Below are 18,093 nucleotides of genomic sequence, written 5' to 3'. Positions count from 1 at the left end.
TAATTCATAGGGGTGGGGTCCCAATTCCATACAGTTAGTGTCCTTATAAGAAGACATGCTCAAGAGCTCGCTCTTTGAACACTGGGTGAAGGCCATGTGAGCGCACAGCATTTACAATCCAGGAAGAGAGTTCCAATCAGAAACCAAATTAGCTGACACCTTGATCATGGACTTCTAGGCCTCTAGAACTAACTGTGAGGAAATACGTCTCTATGTAAGCAACCAAGTCCGTGGGGTTTGGTAGGGCAGACTGAGCCCACTAATGCAGCCAGCAGGACTGTGGACTGTTAGGACTTTTATAAGTACCTCAGGGAGTTGGGTTTAAGGAGGGCAGGTGTATAACTATTAACTTTAACTTTTTCGTTTCTCACCTTAACTGAGATGAGAATAGCCTCTGTCCTCAGGATACCATCTAGTCACGGTTGCCAAAGCAGAGGATTCTCGTCCTTCCATTAATTCACGTGTCTAGGGCTTAGAGCACAGTGGACACACTCTCTGTCTCCTGCTGCTGTTTCCAACAAATGCCCATTGTGAAGGTCATGAAACCTGCTATGCCACACCCAGCTTGTCCGTACTGCTATCTCCCTGTTCGGTTATACCTCCTTAGCTCATGAAGGGCATCAGTATTTGTCAGTATTCTCTGTCACCTCCAGTACCACCGTTAGCTGTACCTAAGTATGTCCCTTGCAGCAACCCAGGCTGAAAGTTCTTTGGTCTCTCCAAATTTTAGTGGTGTTGATCTCATATCAGCGTCTTGTCTGCAAGGTCATGATAAATGCCTACTTCATCATCTGAAATGAACTACAGAAATGTAAAACTTTATCATCTTTGATATCACTACCTGTTAATCCAAAATTTGGAAAAAAAATGTCCTTCCACCATAACTTTTACTTCATTAAAACACCCAGAACTTTCCTTGGCTGGTGTGGCTCACTTGGTTGGGGCATCATCCCATGCACCTAAAAGGTGATTTGATCCCCAGGCAGGCAGGGTACATACCTGGGTTGCAGTTCAGTCCCTGGTTGGGGTATGTGCAGGAGACAACTGGTAGATGCTTCTCTCTCTCAAAATCAAAACCGTTAAAAAAAAAAAAAAGCATCCAGAACTTTAATTTCTTTCTGTCCAAGCATGCTTCTTCTGGTCTATCATTGTTATCCAGCCTCGACTCCAGTGTGTCACCTTATACCTTCCTCTCAGTATCCTCAACTACCGGCGTCCATTTTCCTCCCACCACTGTCCAACCAACCCTCAGGCCTGAATATACCCAGCCATGTGCCTCATTCACTCACGCCCCTGGGACTGGCCCTGCTGAGTGACACAGTGTTGCTAGTTGATATTCCCACGGTTCCAAAGCGGCCAGTGAAGCCTGGCCTTCAAGAGAAGTTGACTTCCACAGCAGAGGGCTGAGTTAACCATACTCACCTATTAAAGCTCTGTTACCGTTGTTGGTCCTAGCAAAGCCCCACTTGTGAGTTTGCTCATTAATTGGCCAACCCCCTTTTTATATCTTCCACTCCTACTCACAATCAACCATTGTTATCATATACTTTGTTAGAATCTAATTTTACAATATATGTTTTTGTGGCCGTTTGTTTTTAATTCACACCACTGATACTATGTTATTGATTTCATTCTTGTTCTCAATTTCTCTCCAAGTACCATATTTTAAGATTAACTTGTATAGTTACATGAATATCTACCTCTAAGATACGGTTTCTATCAGCTGCATGTTTTATAATGTGCATCCGACACTTTTCATCTGTCCTTTCTCCCAATGATGGACACCCAGGCTGCTCCAACTTTGCTACCGCCACCGATATTACGACAATGAACTTCCTCATTTTATCTCTACTAATGGACCTGAGAATAATTTCACTGGGATTTAGTCCAGGAGAGAAACTGCTGGGTCATTTATTTATTTTGACTGAGTTGTGCCAGATTGCTCTCTGGATTGTTCTAATGTTCTTTTTATCAATGAATAATGTTTCTATTATATTTCTATTCTCTCAGTTATAAGGAATACTTATATCAGATATTACATCTGCTACTGCAGGCTTTCTAACTTTGTTTTGGTTCACATTAGCCTGGTGTATCTTTTCCCCACTGTTTGCGTTTGACTTTGTGTCTTTTTGCTCTGAGTGGCTGTTGAAGACAACATTTTATATCTTTAAATTCAATATGAGTGTTTTTGTCCTTTAATTGATGAGTTAAAACACTTACTTTCAGTGCAATTATATTAAAACCAGTTTGATCTCAGTATTATATTGTACTCTCTTTCCTTTTACTCTCTATTTTCATATTTTTATTATCTTGGTTGACCTCATTTTACAAGCCATTCTCATATTTATTTATCTTTTTTTAAAAGATTTTATTTATTTATCTTTAGAGAGGAAGGAGAGAGGGAGAGAAACATCAATGTATGGTTGCCTCTCGTGGGTCCCCTGCTGGGAACTGGCCTGCAGCCCAGGCATGTGCCCTGACTGGGAATCGAACCGCGATTCTTTGGTTCACAGGCCCGCGCTCAATCCACGGAGCTACACCAGCCAGGGCTCATATTTATTTATCTTAACTTACTGAACTTAGCAATGTCGTCTATCTATCCATGTCTATGGCAGATTTGGAAACGTGCTGCTCAGATCTCCAAGGAGGAACTCGCTTTGTGTGCAGTGTGATCAGCTGTGCAGCTGTGACCTGCTTCGGGCTCTGCCTCATCATCCAAACTGACATCACACTCTTTTCAGGGGTGCCCCCCATCCAGTCCCACAAAGACCTAGCCGTTTCTGCCCCATTTGAGCGCCCCTGGTGGGGAGTCCTTGCCTTGCAGCTCCGCATTGATCTGGCAGAGACTTGTCAGGTCAGCCTCACGGTCTGGGATTTCCCCCTGAAAAATACTACTACTTTTCTTTTACAGCCTTTTATATTTCCAACTCTTCTCTTGGCGTCTGTGTCCTTGAAAACCCAATGTGCAACAGCTGATGACAAAAGTGGTCCAAGAAAGCAGCAGTGCGACAGGAACATCAGATTGGGATGTTCAGATTTGGAGCTGGTTCACCCCCCACTGTAGTGGGGGGTGCACGGGCAGATGCTGGCCTTACAGGGCTGACTGACTGATAGGACCGTCACTGCTGGTGAACCGGGATAGTGTGCTGACAGATGGAATTCACTGGTCTGTGTGATGATTTAGGATTTTAAAACAACCGGAGGAGTGATACATACAAATATAATAGAGTTGGATTTGTACTCGTAAATTGTACTGACACCCTACAGTTACATAATGAAAAACAGGTCAATTAATGGATGACGGGAAACCAAGTAAAAGAGCCAGCCTCTTTGGCAGCTTTCTAGTTGACTGGCTTGGAGGCTCTCTCTCGGGATATGCAGTTTGATATCCTAGTAAGGGCTGCAGGGGATGATGCAATCCTGCTGCTAGCATGGCTCCCAGAAGCTGGCGAAAGCAGTGGCCCCATGGTTGAGGCTGGAATGCCTATACTGCTACGGCAGGCACTAGAAAAAAGGGACTAAAGGATCAGGAAACTTGACATGTGAAATTGGATATTGGAGGCCAGAAGGTTGATCAGAGGATTCCATTTCAAAGGTAGGCTCCGGAGACAAATCATTTGCCGTGACCGTCAGGAATGAGCAAGCAACGCGGTCTCCAGTATCACCGAGAGGTTCCGTGATGGCTCTCTGGAAGCCACAGTTGTTAGTGGAAGAACTTGTCACAATGATAGCAAGGGTGATGCTAGAACTTGGAAGTGTAGAGACCAAGTGGTGGAGTTCAAGGGCCAGAGACCAGGAGGTCACAATGATTAAAGACACAAACGACCATGGGTAGCAGCCAATGGAGCCTGGCGGGGTCAGAGCTGTGGAGACGCTTATCAGCATTCGGTGTGCGTGGACAGGGGTCTTGCTGTGGGCTCCAGGCTTTCAGAGTGCCCTTGTGGTACTAGCTGGGTGGGGACTGCCATCCCGGCAGGATACCCCCGGTCTAGACCAGGGTCTTCTGGGCTCCAGTTCCCATGTCCCCCATTGAGAGCTCTTTGGGCCTTTACCCTGCATGATATGAGTCAACCAGATGCCTCAAGACATTTGCTTGGAGGCCCCACACGCCTAAGGAATGGCCCTGGCGGAGATGGTTAACCAGCACAACCTTCAATAATTCCATCTCTTATGGTTTTAGTGGGGTTTTTTTGTTGTTGCAGCAAAGATTTTTCAAAGTAAAAATTTGATACCCATCCTAATGAGAACAGAGATTTTTTTAAATTGGTTTCCTTTATAAATCAGGGTAATTTTCGATGAAACCTAAACTTAAATAAACTTCCAAGTACTTGGAAAGGATCTGTCCGTGGAGCCCTGGTTAGTGGGGGGAAGCCCAGGTGTAATGAGACAGAGCCAGGTAGACTGGGCAGGTATATGACCTAGGTCTTCTTTGTGCACTACTTCCACAGATACCCTTCTCATCCTCCACAAACGGAGGAAGTTCCCAGTATTCTCCAAGTTCCTGGAGTAAGGATGGAGGCATAGTGAAGGAGTGAGGGAGTGGGGACAACCAAGGAAATGGTTATGTGAATACTCTGACGCACAGTGTTGACAGCTGTTTCCTGTCCCTCCCAGCTCCCCCTCCAAGTCAATTTCATCCACTGGCGCTGACCTCAAGTACATGCTGAGTACTTGACACTAAGGCACACATGGTCCATTGAATTAACTGTCTTTAAAATTCCATAGGCCTTTCAGTTGTTAATATTCAGACGCGCTTTTAAATTCAGGTCAGCGGCCTATGTTCTTTTAATGGCCCCAGGGACTCAGCCTCCTTTTCTTCTTTTTCTCTAAAAAAAGTCACCGTTATTTTTCCCCTGTCATTACAAATAGGATATCTGGTGGTTGGAGAAAAATCAGAGAAGATAGAGACACCAATAATTAGTTCATTTATAAATCTGTTTTTGTTTTGGCACATATAATTTCTAAGCTTTCACTACTACGAGTATCTTGTGTTTGTGTACGAGGGTGTTTACATAGTCTATTGCGTTAGTTCATGGTAGAACACACACGCACACACACACACACACACACACGCATACACTATAACATTGACCACAGTTGTTTTCTAACCAGCATTTGTTTTTTGCTTTTTAGACGAATAATTTTCAATTTCGTATTATGTCATTTTTAACAGCTGCCTAGAAGTCCATTAAATGGTTTCACAGTCACCACCCCACCGTATCCACAGGGTTCATGTTCCGCGACCCCCAGTGGATGCCTGAAGCTGTGAATAACATCGAAACCTATGCAAACCATGTTATTTCCTGTCCCTACATACATACCTATGATAAAGCTTAATTTATAAACTAGGCAGAGTAAGAGATTAACAATAATAACAGTAGAAAAATTATAACTACACTGTAACAAAAGTTATGTGAATGTGTTCTGTCAGCAAATCACAAATTTCTTCTTCCTTCACAAATTCAGGGACAGAGATTTGTTCTTACAGTCAATTTTAGCAACCTCAGCATATGATCTTTTTCTTTTCTTATGAAGTTAAGAACCTCGGCCTTTTCACCTACAGAGAGAGCGCTCTGTAGCTTCTCCTTGGAATGTCCGAATCGCCAGCATCCCTGCTCTTGTGCTCGGGGGCCGTTATTACGCAAAATAAACATAAGCACAGAAATCCTGAGACGAACAAAAGAGGTGGCTGCTGTGAAATCTTCCTGCATATTATCCATTTCAACTCCTGCAAGTGAAATTCTAGGTCTAATAACACGCATATTTTTGATACATATTGTTGTATTTACTGCCAGAAGAACCAATTTCTTTTACTTGACGTTTGAGAGAATCCACTACGTAGTTACCATGAGAGATACCCAGTCTGACTTTATTAAAACTCTAGCCACCCAGACTATCTTCTGGAGATCAGATTCTCACAGCTAGGTATAGGATACAAGACAGCCAGTCTTTGTTGCATATCTATGCCATGTTAGGTTCTGGGGATGCTTAAGTAAATGCAGCACAGTGCCAGTTACCTTGTCTTTGTTTTTAAGGGGACTGGAGGGAGGAGTTCAGAGAGACCAGTAAACACATTATGACCACAGACTGCGGTAAAGGTGGCAGTGTGAAAGTGCTAAGGGAACACTCAGTTGGGAAGGGAAGCCAGTAGTGCTACATCTATCTGAGTGTGAACCGAGTTAAGACAAACCAAGCAGGATTAAAAGTTAACCAGGCATAAACAGGAGTTTTCAGCCAGGGATAACAATCTGCGCCCAGGTAAGGAAGTCTGAAGCATGCCCTGGCCTTCTTGAAGCCGCGAGAAGCCTGGTATTGTGAGGGCACAGCTGGTATTGTTACAGCCTATATATAATATTATATAAGGTGGAGAGCTGCGGTGAATAAGAGCAGGAAGCTGCCAGAGTTGTGTCATGAAGAGGTTGGCTGTCAGCATTCAGGATCCTTTTCTTGTGGGTGGTGAGAGTTCTGGAAGGCACTGAGCAGAAAGCAACTGGGTGCTGTGTGGAGGGTCCATCGGAGGGGGTACCAATGAGACGACAGAAAGGCTGGCGAGGAGTCTGGTGCATTAGTCCGACAGAGAGCTCAGCCAGCAAGAACTCACACAGGAGGAAAGGGGATGGAGAGGGGGGTGACTTCCAACGATAGTGCTGGTGACAGTCACAGCATTTGGGCTATTCGGGTTGTCCACTATGGGAGAGATGGAATGTGCTGGCTTGGGTCATCTGGCTAAATAGTGGGGCCATTTTAGCTATAGAATCTTCAGATCCGCATTCCCAAGCCTCTCCTTTGTCTCCCATGCTATATGAATACGTTACGCTGCTTTGGCACACACGGCAGGAAAAATAATCTCTGTGGAGTTGGGGAAGGTGAGAGAAACGTGAGTAGACTGCTCAAGGAGATGGAGGAGTTAGAGACTGTGATGAGTTAGCTGAAGCTATAATGGTAGAAAAAACGGGTATAATAAATGGAGGTGATGAATATGTTTATTCCCTTGATTATGGGTGTATGTATACTTCCATGCTTAACAAATTATATACATTAAATATGTTCACAGTTTAGTGTATCAGTTATACCTCAATAAAACTGTTTTACAGAATAAACTATTAACGGTTTGGATGAGGTGAATAAGAATTTGATCATAAAGTCCTCAAATACCAAACTAGGAGCTAATTGTGAATATATAAAATGGGAAGTTTAGGACAATAATGCTTAGTAAGGTGTGGTTGTGACAATGAGTGGAGGTACACTCTGACAATACCAGGAGAGTCAAGGTTTCAGTCACAAATAAGACACTTCTAGACCAAAGTTTAGGTGTGGCCTTTAACTCAGGTACACCTGGTGCAAGTGTGGCCACAGGACCCCGACAAGTGCCTATAGGTGTGAAAAATCATCAAGGCTTAAGTATTTAGGGGCAATATCCTAGAAGACCACAAGGTGGTAATGTCATTTCACAAGTCTGTCTTTCACACTGGTTGCTTCCTCTTTTTCTGTTTGTATTCATGCCTTTCTTTCTCTGTGTTTCAGTCCTTTTAATTTTTCTTTCTTTTCTGACTTACGTATCTTCCCTTCATTTTTGTTCTCTTTCACTTCTTATCTCATATATGGCCATCATTAAAACTAATGCATTTTTTCCATTACTCACTACATTTAATTTTGTTACTAAACAAAATTTATCATAGAAAAATTGAATTGTATGTGAAAATATGAAAAATAGTATAAGGAATCCCTATGTACCTTTGAGGGGAGGACCCCAAAACTGGGAGTTGATTCATAAAAAAGTGTTTATTTATTCTTCCATGTTTAAACTTCAGTCTCCTTCAGGACACTCTCCATCTGATGCAATGCACCTACTGAGACATTTTTTCCCACTGCTCAAAACAGTCTTTGAACTTGTCGATTTTGATGACTTTTAGTACTTTTGCCATTTTTTTCACCTCTTGCATATCAGCAAAATGTTTCCCTTTAAGACTTTTCTTATTTGGGGAAACAGAAAAAAAGTCTGTGAGAGCTAGATTGGGTGAATAGGGATGGTGGGGCACTGGAATCATGCTGGTTTTGGTCAAAAACTGCTGAATACTCAACGTGGTGTGGGCAGGTGTGCTCATAAATCACCTATCATGAAACAGGCTAATGTGCTGAATATTAAAAAAAATTCACTGAAGCTGAATGCAGCCTCTCACAACAATGCCAGCTGGTGCACTGACACAGATGGGTTTCTAGAACTCCACCTAGTGGGAGAAACCTGTATGACAAGGAGCCCACCCTCCAAAAGATACTGGTTTTGGGGGGTCTCCCCTCATGTCATCCACTGCAAAGTTATCAATTCACAGCCAATTTTATTTTGACTTTATCTCCCTACTTCCCTGCTTCCCATTTTATTTTGAAGAGAGTTCCAGATCTGTAACAAGTCCATGTGTAAATATTTCTGTTTATATCTCTGATATGTGAGGGCTCTTAAAAGAAGGAACGATCTAATATTACTTTTAAAATGTTAACAATTTCTTAATATTACAAAATCCACTTGGTGTTCAAAATTTCAATTGCTCCTTAATAACAACTTAAATTCTTTTATAATTTGTCTGTTGGAATCAGAATTTAAATAAAACCCACACATTGTGATTACTCGAATTTTCTCTATACAGATTCCTGCTTTCTCTTTTCAACTTACAGTTTATGTGTTGAGGGAAGTAAGTTGTTATCCCTGTAGTTTTCTACTGTCTAGATTTTTGTGATTGCTGTCAATTTTTAAAATGGATAGTGAAGCATATTGCAATTTTCAAAAAAAAAAAACCTTTTAAGAATAAGGTAACTACTTACTTTGCTTTTGTTGCTGAGTTTCTGAACACTACCAGAAAAAAACTCCATATCCAAGCTCAGGTGAACTATCAGTACAGGTTACATTAGTACTTTTCTTGTCCCTCATAAGTTTTATTTTCCTCTGTTTCAAACCTTTACCCTGCTTTTAAAACCCCAAAGTGTGTTCCTTTCATCTCCCGCACCATATTCATTTGTTCTATGTTTTTCTTTATCTTAGACTGACTTCTTCATTGGTCTTTGTATTTTGTTCTCACTATCCTAAAATAATTCCTAGCAAGGGCTACCTCGTGATGTTGGGAAGGTGTGGCCCAGCACAGTACTACTCAGCTCAGGGAGGGGGTGGGGGTGGGGTTCCACCTGCCGGCCCTGTGCTCTGGCGCAAGGTTGCCTCTGGGCAAAGAAGTGCCTTCCCAGAATTTGCAGTACAGGCTGTCAGTTTTCGTCCTCTAGGCTGTGAGTTAGGGGTAGCCTGTTCCCACCTCCTTCGTCAGTATCAGCAGTGGCATTCGGCATGCGCCTCCATCCCCCAAGCTGTTCTCTCTAGAAATGCTAATGACTATCTTAATTTCCTATCACAAATGGCCTGTCTTTGATCTTCTGTTTTACCCGGATGTAGCTGATGGCAGAACCGATCGTCCCCAGCTGTGCCAGGCTCTGCTCGTTAAGACTCTCCCTTCCGGCCTGTCCGGGAGCATTCTGCTCTCCCTGTTCTCCTCTTAGCTTTCTCAAAGTATCTTCTTTTTTGTTGTTGGCCAACCTCTTAAATTTTGTGGTTGCTCATGGATACCCTGCTCCTGTCCTCTCTCTCAGTCCTTGCCTCTGCCTGCTTTTATCTACTTTATTTCCATGGCTTCAGCACCACGTCTAACTCCTCACCAATTCCAAAATCTCTAACACGAGTCTTGACTATTCTCTCGCATCCCATTCCCAAACTGGAAACCCTCTCCAACATACACCCTCGGGCTGGAATTCTGTAGATACCTCACACGCTGTGTCCCGGGGATTCTTGATATCTGTCACCATCCATTCGGTTTTCTGAGTTAGAAATTTTAGTCATCTAACACTCCCATCCGTTCCAGCCAAGCAATCCCTAAATTCCTTTGAGTCTTACTTCATTTATTCTAAATATCCATGTGGAGGTTCTGTGGGCCGTGTGCTAGGCATAAGACACTCAGCAAGAAGTCCTGCTCTCCTGGAATGGACAGTCTAGTGGGAGAGAGATGGTGAACACACGATGAAGTGGTATAAAAGATGGTGCTCAGTTGTGTGGAGAGATTTTAAAATGTATCTTGTTCTGGCCTTTCCTTTCCACTTGAGCTATCACTGGCCTGGTTCAGGCCCTCTCTGTGTCTTGCCATCACTGTTGCCCTGGCCTCCTTCTGGTCCCCTGTACTGCACTCCATTATCCCCAATTCCCGTTCGCTAACATTCCATAAATATGCAAGCAAGCAAGCAAACAAATACACAGAAACCAAATGTCACCCTTAACTACGGCAACTCTTTTGCTCAAAAGCCACTGCCTCCCTTACCTAAAAAATAGTATTCGGGCTTTTTTGCATTGCAGTGTAGGTTCAACTTAACCTTGCTAGCCCCTGCCTCCCTCCAGGCACCTTGTCTGTATTGCCATCATGTCAAGCTTCTCACCTGTCCTGGTACATTGTCTGTTCTTCTCTAGAATGTTCTTCACCTCATTTACAGCTTGAATGTCACTCCCATGGGGAAGCTTTCTTCGGTCCTCTAGGCTGAGGGCTTCATCACCTGCCATTCTGCACTGCCCACTCTGTTCTTAGCTCTGTAATAGCTTTAATGTGTTTTTCTTGGACTTTAAGCTCTAGGTGAAGGTGGGGCAGAAATTTGTCTTTTGCATCTGTACGACTCATCCATCCACAGGACCCTAGGACCTCCGGTAGAGCTGCACCTGGGGTGACAGAGAAGACAGTCATCAGTGAGCAGGCCCAGGCTCTGGGGCCAGACAGACCAGGGTCTGACTCCTGTCACCTGTGTGACTTTGGACAAGTTACGTGTATTCTCTGTGCCTCAGTCTCCTCATGTTTAAATGGGTATTGATAATTTAACATATTCCACAGAATCGTTGTAAAGATTAGTGGAAATAATGCATATAACTGGCTTCACACAGTGCATGGTAGCCACACATGCTGAATGATGCTAGCTTTACCAGAGCTCATAAAACAAATGGAATTAGCAGAACCTGTATGATCCCTAGTTAAATGATTAGATTGTAAGCTAATAGTCCCTCTGGGAAAAAAGATCACTCACCACTGCTTTAGAGGATTCCAAAGGAGCAATTTGATAAAGTGTTACTAAGGGAATCTGAGAATGCTTAGACCACTTCCACGGGGCACATGCCGTTTTATAGCTCCATCTCGTCTACCCTGTACCCTTAGTGGGAAGCATGGTCTCAGTGGCATTTTATTTAGGACGTCATCAGACCTGTTATCAGCTGAGGCAAAGAGTTTGTTCTGAGGAGTAAAGGAGGCAGGGGATCTGCAGGAACCATTAAGGAAACAAGCTGCTGTTTCGCAGACAAGCAGGAGCAGGCTCACAGCATGTTCCTGCCAGGGAGGGAGGAGAAAGTGTCCAGGATTGTACTGGGAAGGTGTGCGAACCTTTCGTGTGAATGTGGGTGTTTGGATGAAATGCCTCTAAGGCCGCAAGATAGCACCGCAGGCTCTAAATAGATGATAGGGAAAGAAGAGAGAAGAGGAGTGTGCTTCGCAATAGTGAGGGTATAGGCTGCATAACACTTGAACAATGCAGGGGTCAGTGACATGAAAATGTTGACTTAGCCCTGGCTGAGCTAACAGCAGAAAAAGTTGTGGGTTCGATTCCCCGTCACCGCACATACCTAGGTTGTGGATTCAGTCCCTGGTCAGGGCCCGTACGGGAGGCAACTGATCCATGTTTCTCTCGCACATCAATGTCTCTCTTTCTCTCTCTCATCAGTAAACATATCCTTGGGTAAGGGTTTAAAAAAATGTTAGTTCATGTCCTGTTTTCAAAACAGCAACACAGAAAAGCTACCACTAATCATTCTGGATTTGATGTTCCTTTCTGATGCTTCTAGAATTATTTTAAAAGCCTGTATTACTGAATTCTGTTTTACAACATTGAGGAGGTTTGGTATACTTGCAAAAACCTCCGACAGGAGCGCAGAAAGAGAATTCATATGCATCTTCTAAATCTCCATTGGGAAAGGACCATCAGCATGGAGAGTATCAGGATGTGTGTTTTCTTAGGCTGATTGGATGACTGGCGCTATCTCGTGGGGGAAGTGTCTTTCAGCACCTCCGGTGGATCTCAGATAGCGCCTATTAATCACTTGCATTGATGTCACCCAATGGCGTTCAGCCTGGAAGCCTCTGCAAAAGGTTAATCTTTCATGGTTTCTTGGGACTGGAAGGGCAGCATTCTGAAAACCTAGTTTTAATTTTGATAAATGAATTTAGCAAGTGGTTGGTCCGACTATTTTTCGAAAGGCCGTGTGTGGGTATTTGGGGTAGACTGGAGGAGGAGGGAATAGGACTCTCTTTCTGGAGGTGAGCTTTGTTCCCGGGCAGAGAGTAGATGCCCAGCGGTGGTTTTTCTAATTGAAGAATTTCGAGAGTGTGTCCTAGAGTTTTGGGGGTGGTTTCTAGAATTATCACCACTTTTGTCTCACAAATACTTTTCTCCAATGAATTGCCCTCTTCATCTTTCCTACTACCCGCCTAGAGCCATCCTTTTAAAATGCAAATCTGATCATTTTATTCTAGCATTTTAGTTCTTGCAAACCTTCACTCCTTCAGTGCTTTCTGTTAGAACAATGGCTCCATTCCATATACGGCTTACAAAGTCCTATGTGACAGCCTTTATTTCGTTAGCTTTCTCCCACTCAGTGCCACCTGTCACTCTATGCTTCAGACATCTTGCATAATTTATGGGTTCCAGCTGCAAGTAAGGTCCCTGGTCAGTTGAATTTGTGTTAATTGAAAGAGAGATTATCTTAGGAGAACTTGACTTTTAATCCGGTGAACCCTTAAAAGAGGTTAGAGAGATGTGAAACATGAGAGTGAGTCTGTCTGCTGGTGGCTTTGAAGAAGTTCACTGACATGTTGGATGACGTTGTAGGAGTGACAGGTACCTAGGACTGAGGGCAGCTGCAGGATCTGAGAGGGAGCCAAACCAACGCTCAGCAAGAATACTACAACCACAAGAAACTGAATGTGGCCAGCAACCTGAATTGGCTTGGAAGAGGGCCCTGAGTCGCAGGGAAGACCACAGTAGTGGCCACACCTTGCTGTCAGCCTGCAGAGGCCCTGAGCAGAGGACCCAGCTTACCTGGGACCAGGATCCTGACCCATACACACTGTGAAATAATAAATTCATTTTCTTTTAGGCCTCTGATGATTTTGTAATTTTTTATGGGGTGATAGAAAACTGGTACAGAAGGAGAGAGAAAAGATGAAAAAATGAAGGGAGGGAAGAACAAGGAAGGAAAGAAAAAAGAGAAGGAAAAAGTAAAGGAAAGAAGGGAGAAGGGAAAAAGGAAGGAAGGAAAGAACAAATGAAGGAAGGAAGGGAGGAAGGAAAGAAGGAAGGAAAAGAAGAATATTTGTTCACAATTTCTACTCCCTTGCTCTTTTTCCTGGGACAGAAAGATAGACTTAGCCACAATTCATAAATTTTGAGGAGAGTAATGAGTCTTCACGAAGTCTGGTTTTTATTCTCGAAATTAAATTGTGGAAGGTTTAGCAAGTTTACCAAAGTGCATTATAAGGCAGTGCCACCTTTGTTTTGGCGTATTGCTTTAATTTAACTTAATTTTTACCATAACCCCAGAACATGCTCATTTATTTATTTTTATATGTGTGTTTGTATGCATGTATTTAGTGAGAGAGGGGCCTCCCTTGTGTACCCCAGCTGAGGTCCAAACCCACAACTAGGCATGTGTTCTCACTGGGAAGTCAACCCGTGAACTTTCAGTTTACGAGGTGATGCTCCAACCAATCGAGTCGCACTAGCCAGGGCTCAGCTAATTTTTAAAGTTGAGCGACACTAAAAGGCTAAGATGTAGAAGGGAGTTTGCTTATCTCTTTCCACCCTGAAGAGCTTTTAGATTTTACTTCCTTATTAAGGTTTTCAGCATCCTTCAGTATTTGACTTAAATTTTTAAAGACATACATATGTTTAATATACATTTTTAAAGACATACGAGGTCTGTCTGGAAGGCATCCAGCCATGTAATATGAAAAGTAGAGACATTTATGGAAGAAGATACAAGATACAAGAAACATTGTACACAGGACAATGACACCTCAGTCCCCTTCTCAGTAAGCACCTTGAGACCTCACCCAGTTCTCCCAAACACCATTTTCCTGAGTTTCATCATCGGTCTGAAATCTCTTCTCTTTCAAAGGTGATTTTAGTTTGGGGAAAAGCCAGAAGTCACAGGATGCCAATTCTGGGCTGTAGGGGGACTGAGTCACCTGGGTGATTTGATGTTTCGCCAAAAAACTCTGCACAAGATGTGATGCATGAGTGGGCACATTGTCATGATGAAGCTGCCAACCACCAGTTGCCCAGAGCTGTGGCCTTCTGCATCATCCAAATAGTTTCCATGTAGGAATGTTTAAGCTTAATGCAAAATCTGATGCAGATTCGTTGCTTTACTTACTGAGCCATTTTGAATGTGATGGCCACACAGTACACATGCTCACTCAATGGTGTCTGCCATCCCCACTGACTAAAACTGCGAAAGCATTGTTCACGCATATGCAATCCAGTCCACTCTCTTTGGCTGTCAGGTTACATCCATGTCATGCAAACTGTTCTTGTTGTACTAACAATGGCTGGACAGACCTTGTATAATAAATTACATCATATAAAAATAGTATATATGTATCTAGTTAAAATATTAATAAAATGAACATTTATATACATATTACACAATTACAAAAACTGCATTGTAGTTTAACTTATATTTCCTCTGTAACTAAAAATTTGTACATGTTTTAATATTTGTGTTTCATCTTCCATGTGGTATCTGTGTCCTTTTGTCCATTAAGTTTGTCTTTTTCTCAAAGATTCATATAAATTCTTCATAAAATATGAATACTAATATTTTCTCAGTTATATGAGTGGAAAATAATTGTTTTTAGATTACAGAATGGTCTGTTACTTTTATTTTTTAATTGTAATTTTTTTTAAAGTATTTTATTCATTTATTTTTAAAGAGGGGAAGAGAGGGAGAGAAACATCAATGTGTGGTTGCCCCTCAGGCGCCCCCTACTGCAGACCTGGCCTGTAACCCAGGCATGTGCCCTGACTGGGAATCAAACCAGCAACCCTTTGGTTCACAGGCCAGCACTCAATCCACTGAACCATTCCAGCCGGGGTTAGTCTTTTACTCTTTTAGTGACTTCTTTTGCTGACCAGCAGTTTTTAATTATAATATAATGAGATTTATTAGTCTTTCCCCTTATTGGTTATTCATTTTTATCATTAAAAACTTCCTCTTCATAAAAATATTTAGAACATATTTTTCTAAAACTTTTAAAATTTGTCTTTAATATTTTTACTTTCCATATGCATAACCAATTTTTCTAGCACTGTTTATTTAATTGCCCATCCTTCACCTAGGATCTATAACATCAGATATGACATAAATTAGGTTTTTTACAAATTCTTGCTTCCCATCATGTTCCATTGACTAATTTTTCTGGTCTCAGATTAGTACCAAACCCTCATAACTATTAGCACTTATATTCAATTTTTTTCTGTGTAGTAAAGCTCCTGATTTTTGATTTTTAGGAGTGTCTGGCCTATCCTTGGCTCTTGACATTTCCGTCTGATTTTCCCTCAAAATTTCATTATGAAAAGTTTCAAAATGAAAAGAAGTTGAAAGAATTTCATAGCAAACATCCATGAACCCACTTCCTAGATTCTATAATTAACATTTTATTATATGGTGTTGTCACATAATTATTTATCCCTTTACATTATCCATCAATATACATATGATTTTTAAATATTAAATTTTAATGTCCCATAAACCTTACTGGATTGCTATTGGAACTAAATTGAATATATACAACATGTTACTGATAACTGATATGGTTATAATACCTACATGTTCACATAATCCTTAAGCATGTTATTGTGGTAATTTTTCATCCCTCATGCCTTCCAGTGAAGTATATATGTATTGTTAAATATATTCACACAATTTTATGTGTTGTGGATAGATTTATCTGTTGATTTTAATGTGGTATTTTTAAAAGTTATATATTCTAAATATCTCTTCCTAGTATACAAAAATTCACTAGGCTTTTTAATATTGACTTGGAAACTAATAATCTTTTGAAACTAATAACCTGAGTACCTTGTTAAAGTCTTTTGATAGTTCTTATAACATATATGTAATCTTTTGAATTTTCTATATATACAATCATATGTTCTGTAAATAATTATGGTTGTTAGTTTTTCCTTTCCAGTTTTCATACTTCAATTTCTTTTTATTTGCTTATTTCAGATATCTTTCATAATATGAATAGAAGTTGTGAGATCAGCCATTTCTATCTTATTTCTAATTTTAAAGTTACTGGTCTAAAGTTTTCCCCATGGTGTTGGTGTTTGTTGTAAGCTTTATGTGGTGGTGAGTGGGTAGATGTTTTAGTTTGTTAGCAAATTTGAAATTTACTTTGAAAGCAAATTATGACTTTCCTTGTAGTTCTGAATGTTTTAGAGTTTTGGAGCAATGAATTTGAACCTCTAAGAGTTTCTGTTTAATTGTGGTAAAAATTCTCAAAGGGAGAGCTCTCTTTTTTATACGTTTATTTTTAGGCACTTCCCAAGTACCTGCTCCAATTGGCCATCTTTGCTCTCGGCCTAGTACTGCATATGCACTCAGTGAACACCCACTGATTAACATCAAGGATCCACGTGCTTCTCCGAGTTAGTAGCTGTTGCCAAAATAATGCCACATTCCAATCTGCCCTGAGCTCAGTGGCTTACAGCGGCGTTACTTTTCCCAGCCCTTGGTTGGCAAGTTTGCTGAAGTGTATTTGCTTCCGGATGTTCCTTGGTTGACCTTGGCTCTAGGTTTCAGGTTGAGTTTAGATCTCTTTATGGTTTTTTTTTTCCATTTTCTTTGGACCAGCAACATTCCCCAGAATAAGAGATGACAAATCAAATGACACAAACACACTTGGTTCTTCTACTTGTGTTCTGTGTGCTAAAAACATCAGCCAAAGCCAGTCACATGGCCAGATCCAACATCAGTGGGGTGGAGAAATACACACTGCCCACTAGAGTGCAGTGTAAGGTCACACAGCAGAGACGGCTTTCGTATGTGATGATTAAGTGAAATAACATATACAAAGTGCTTAAAACATAGTAAACGGTGAATAGAATTCCTATTCCTATCGTTATTTTCATTATTAATAACATTGCTATTAAAATATATTAAACTGGTTGATCTTTAGAATCCTTGCTTGGTACATCTAAATTTTTATGGTTTTACTTTCCAGTTTACCATTTAGATTGTCCTTTCCTCCCCCCTTTGTCTCTCTGTTCTTTTTTTATTATAATACAAATAATAACTTCAGTTTACTTATCCAGATTTGGGCTTTCAGTAATAAATTTCGTTGGCATCCTTATGATTATAGTTTTGTAATGTTCAGTAATCTCAGAACCTTTACTGGTTATGAAATTCAGTTTTGTGCCCCGCCGAAGAAACGTTGGTTGTTTATTTACTCTTGTGTGTCTGCAGTGGCTGAATGTTGTCTTGTGCAGATAACTGCTTCTGATTCAGAGGCAACATGATTTCAGACCTAATTACTACAGAAGTAATTGCTCCTTGGCAAATGGGACCTGCCAATCTGCCCAGACTTCAAATGTCAAAGAGCCAACAGAATGCAAGGCATGTTCAGATGCTTTAATGGAAATCCATTGCTCTTCTCAGTCTGGTGGTTTAAGGGACTAGGATGTTAGCCACCCAATTGCAAAATGGGACTCATTATATCCCTGTTTCATCTAACGCCTAAAGTCAATAAAAGCATGACAAGGAGGGTGCATGATCGCTTCAAATACACTTTGAGAAAATGGTAGGTATAAACTGATTTTGCAGACCATCCACCTCCAGTCTATAAGAGAAGTTGGAGAGATCCAGATGGGTGGGTTGGGGATCCGAGAGGATTTTTTTTAAGAAAGAGTTTTTAGTATATTGCTCATTTCTTTTCCATATGGGGATGGAATAGAGGAGAGGCTTCTTCTTGA

Source organism: Sturnira hondurensis, unplaced genomic scaffold, assembly GCF_014824575.4.
Source record: "Sturnira hondurensis isolate 20B ecotype Veracruz unplaced genomic scaffold, ASM1482457v3 Scaffold0021795, whole genome shotgun sequence".
Lineage (NCBI taxonomy): Eukaryota > Metazoa > Chordata > Mammalia > Chiroptera > Phyllostomidae > Sturnira > Sturnira hondurensis.
Note: the sequence above shows the minus strand (reverse complement) of the source record.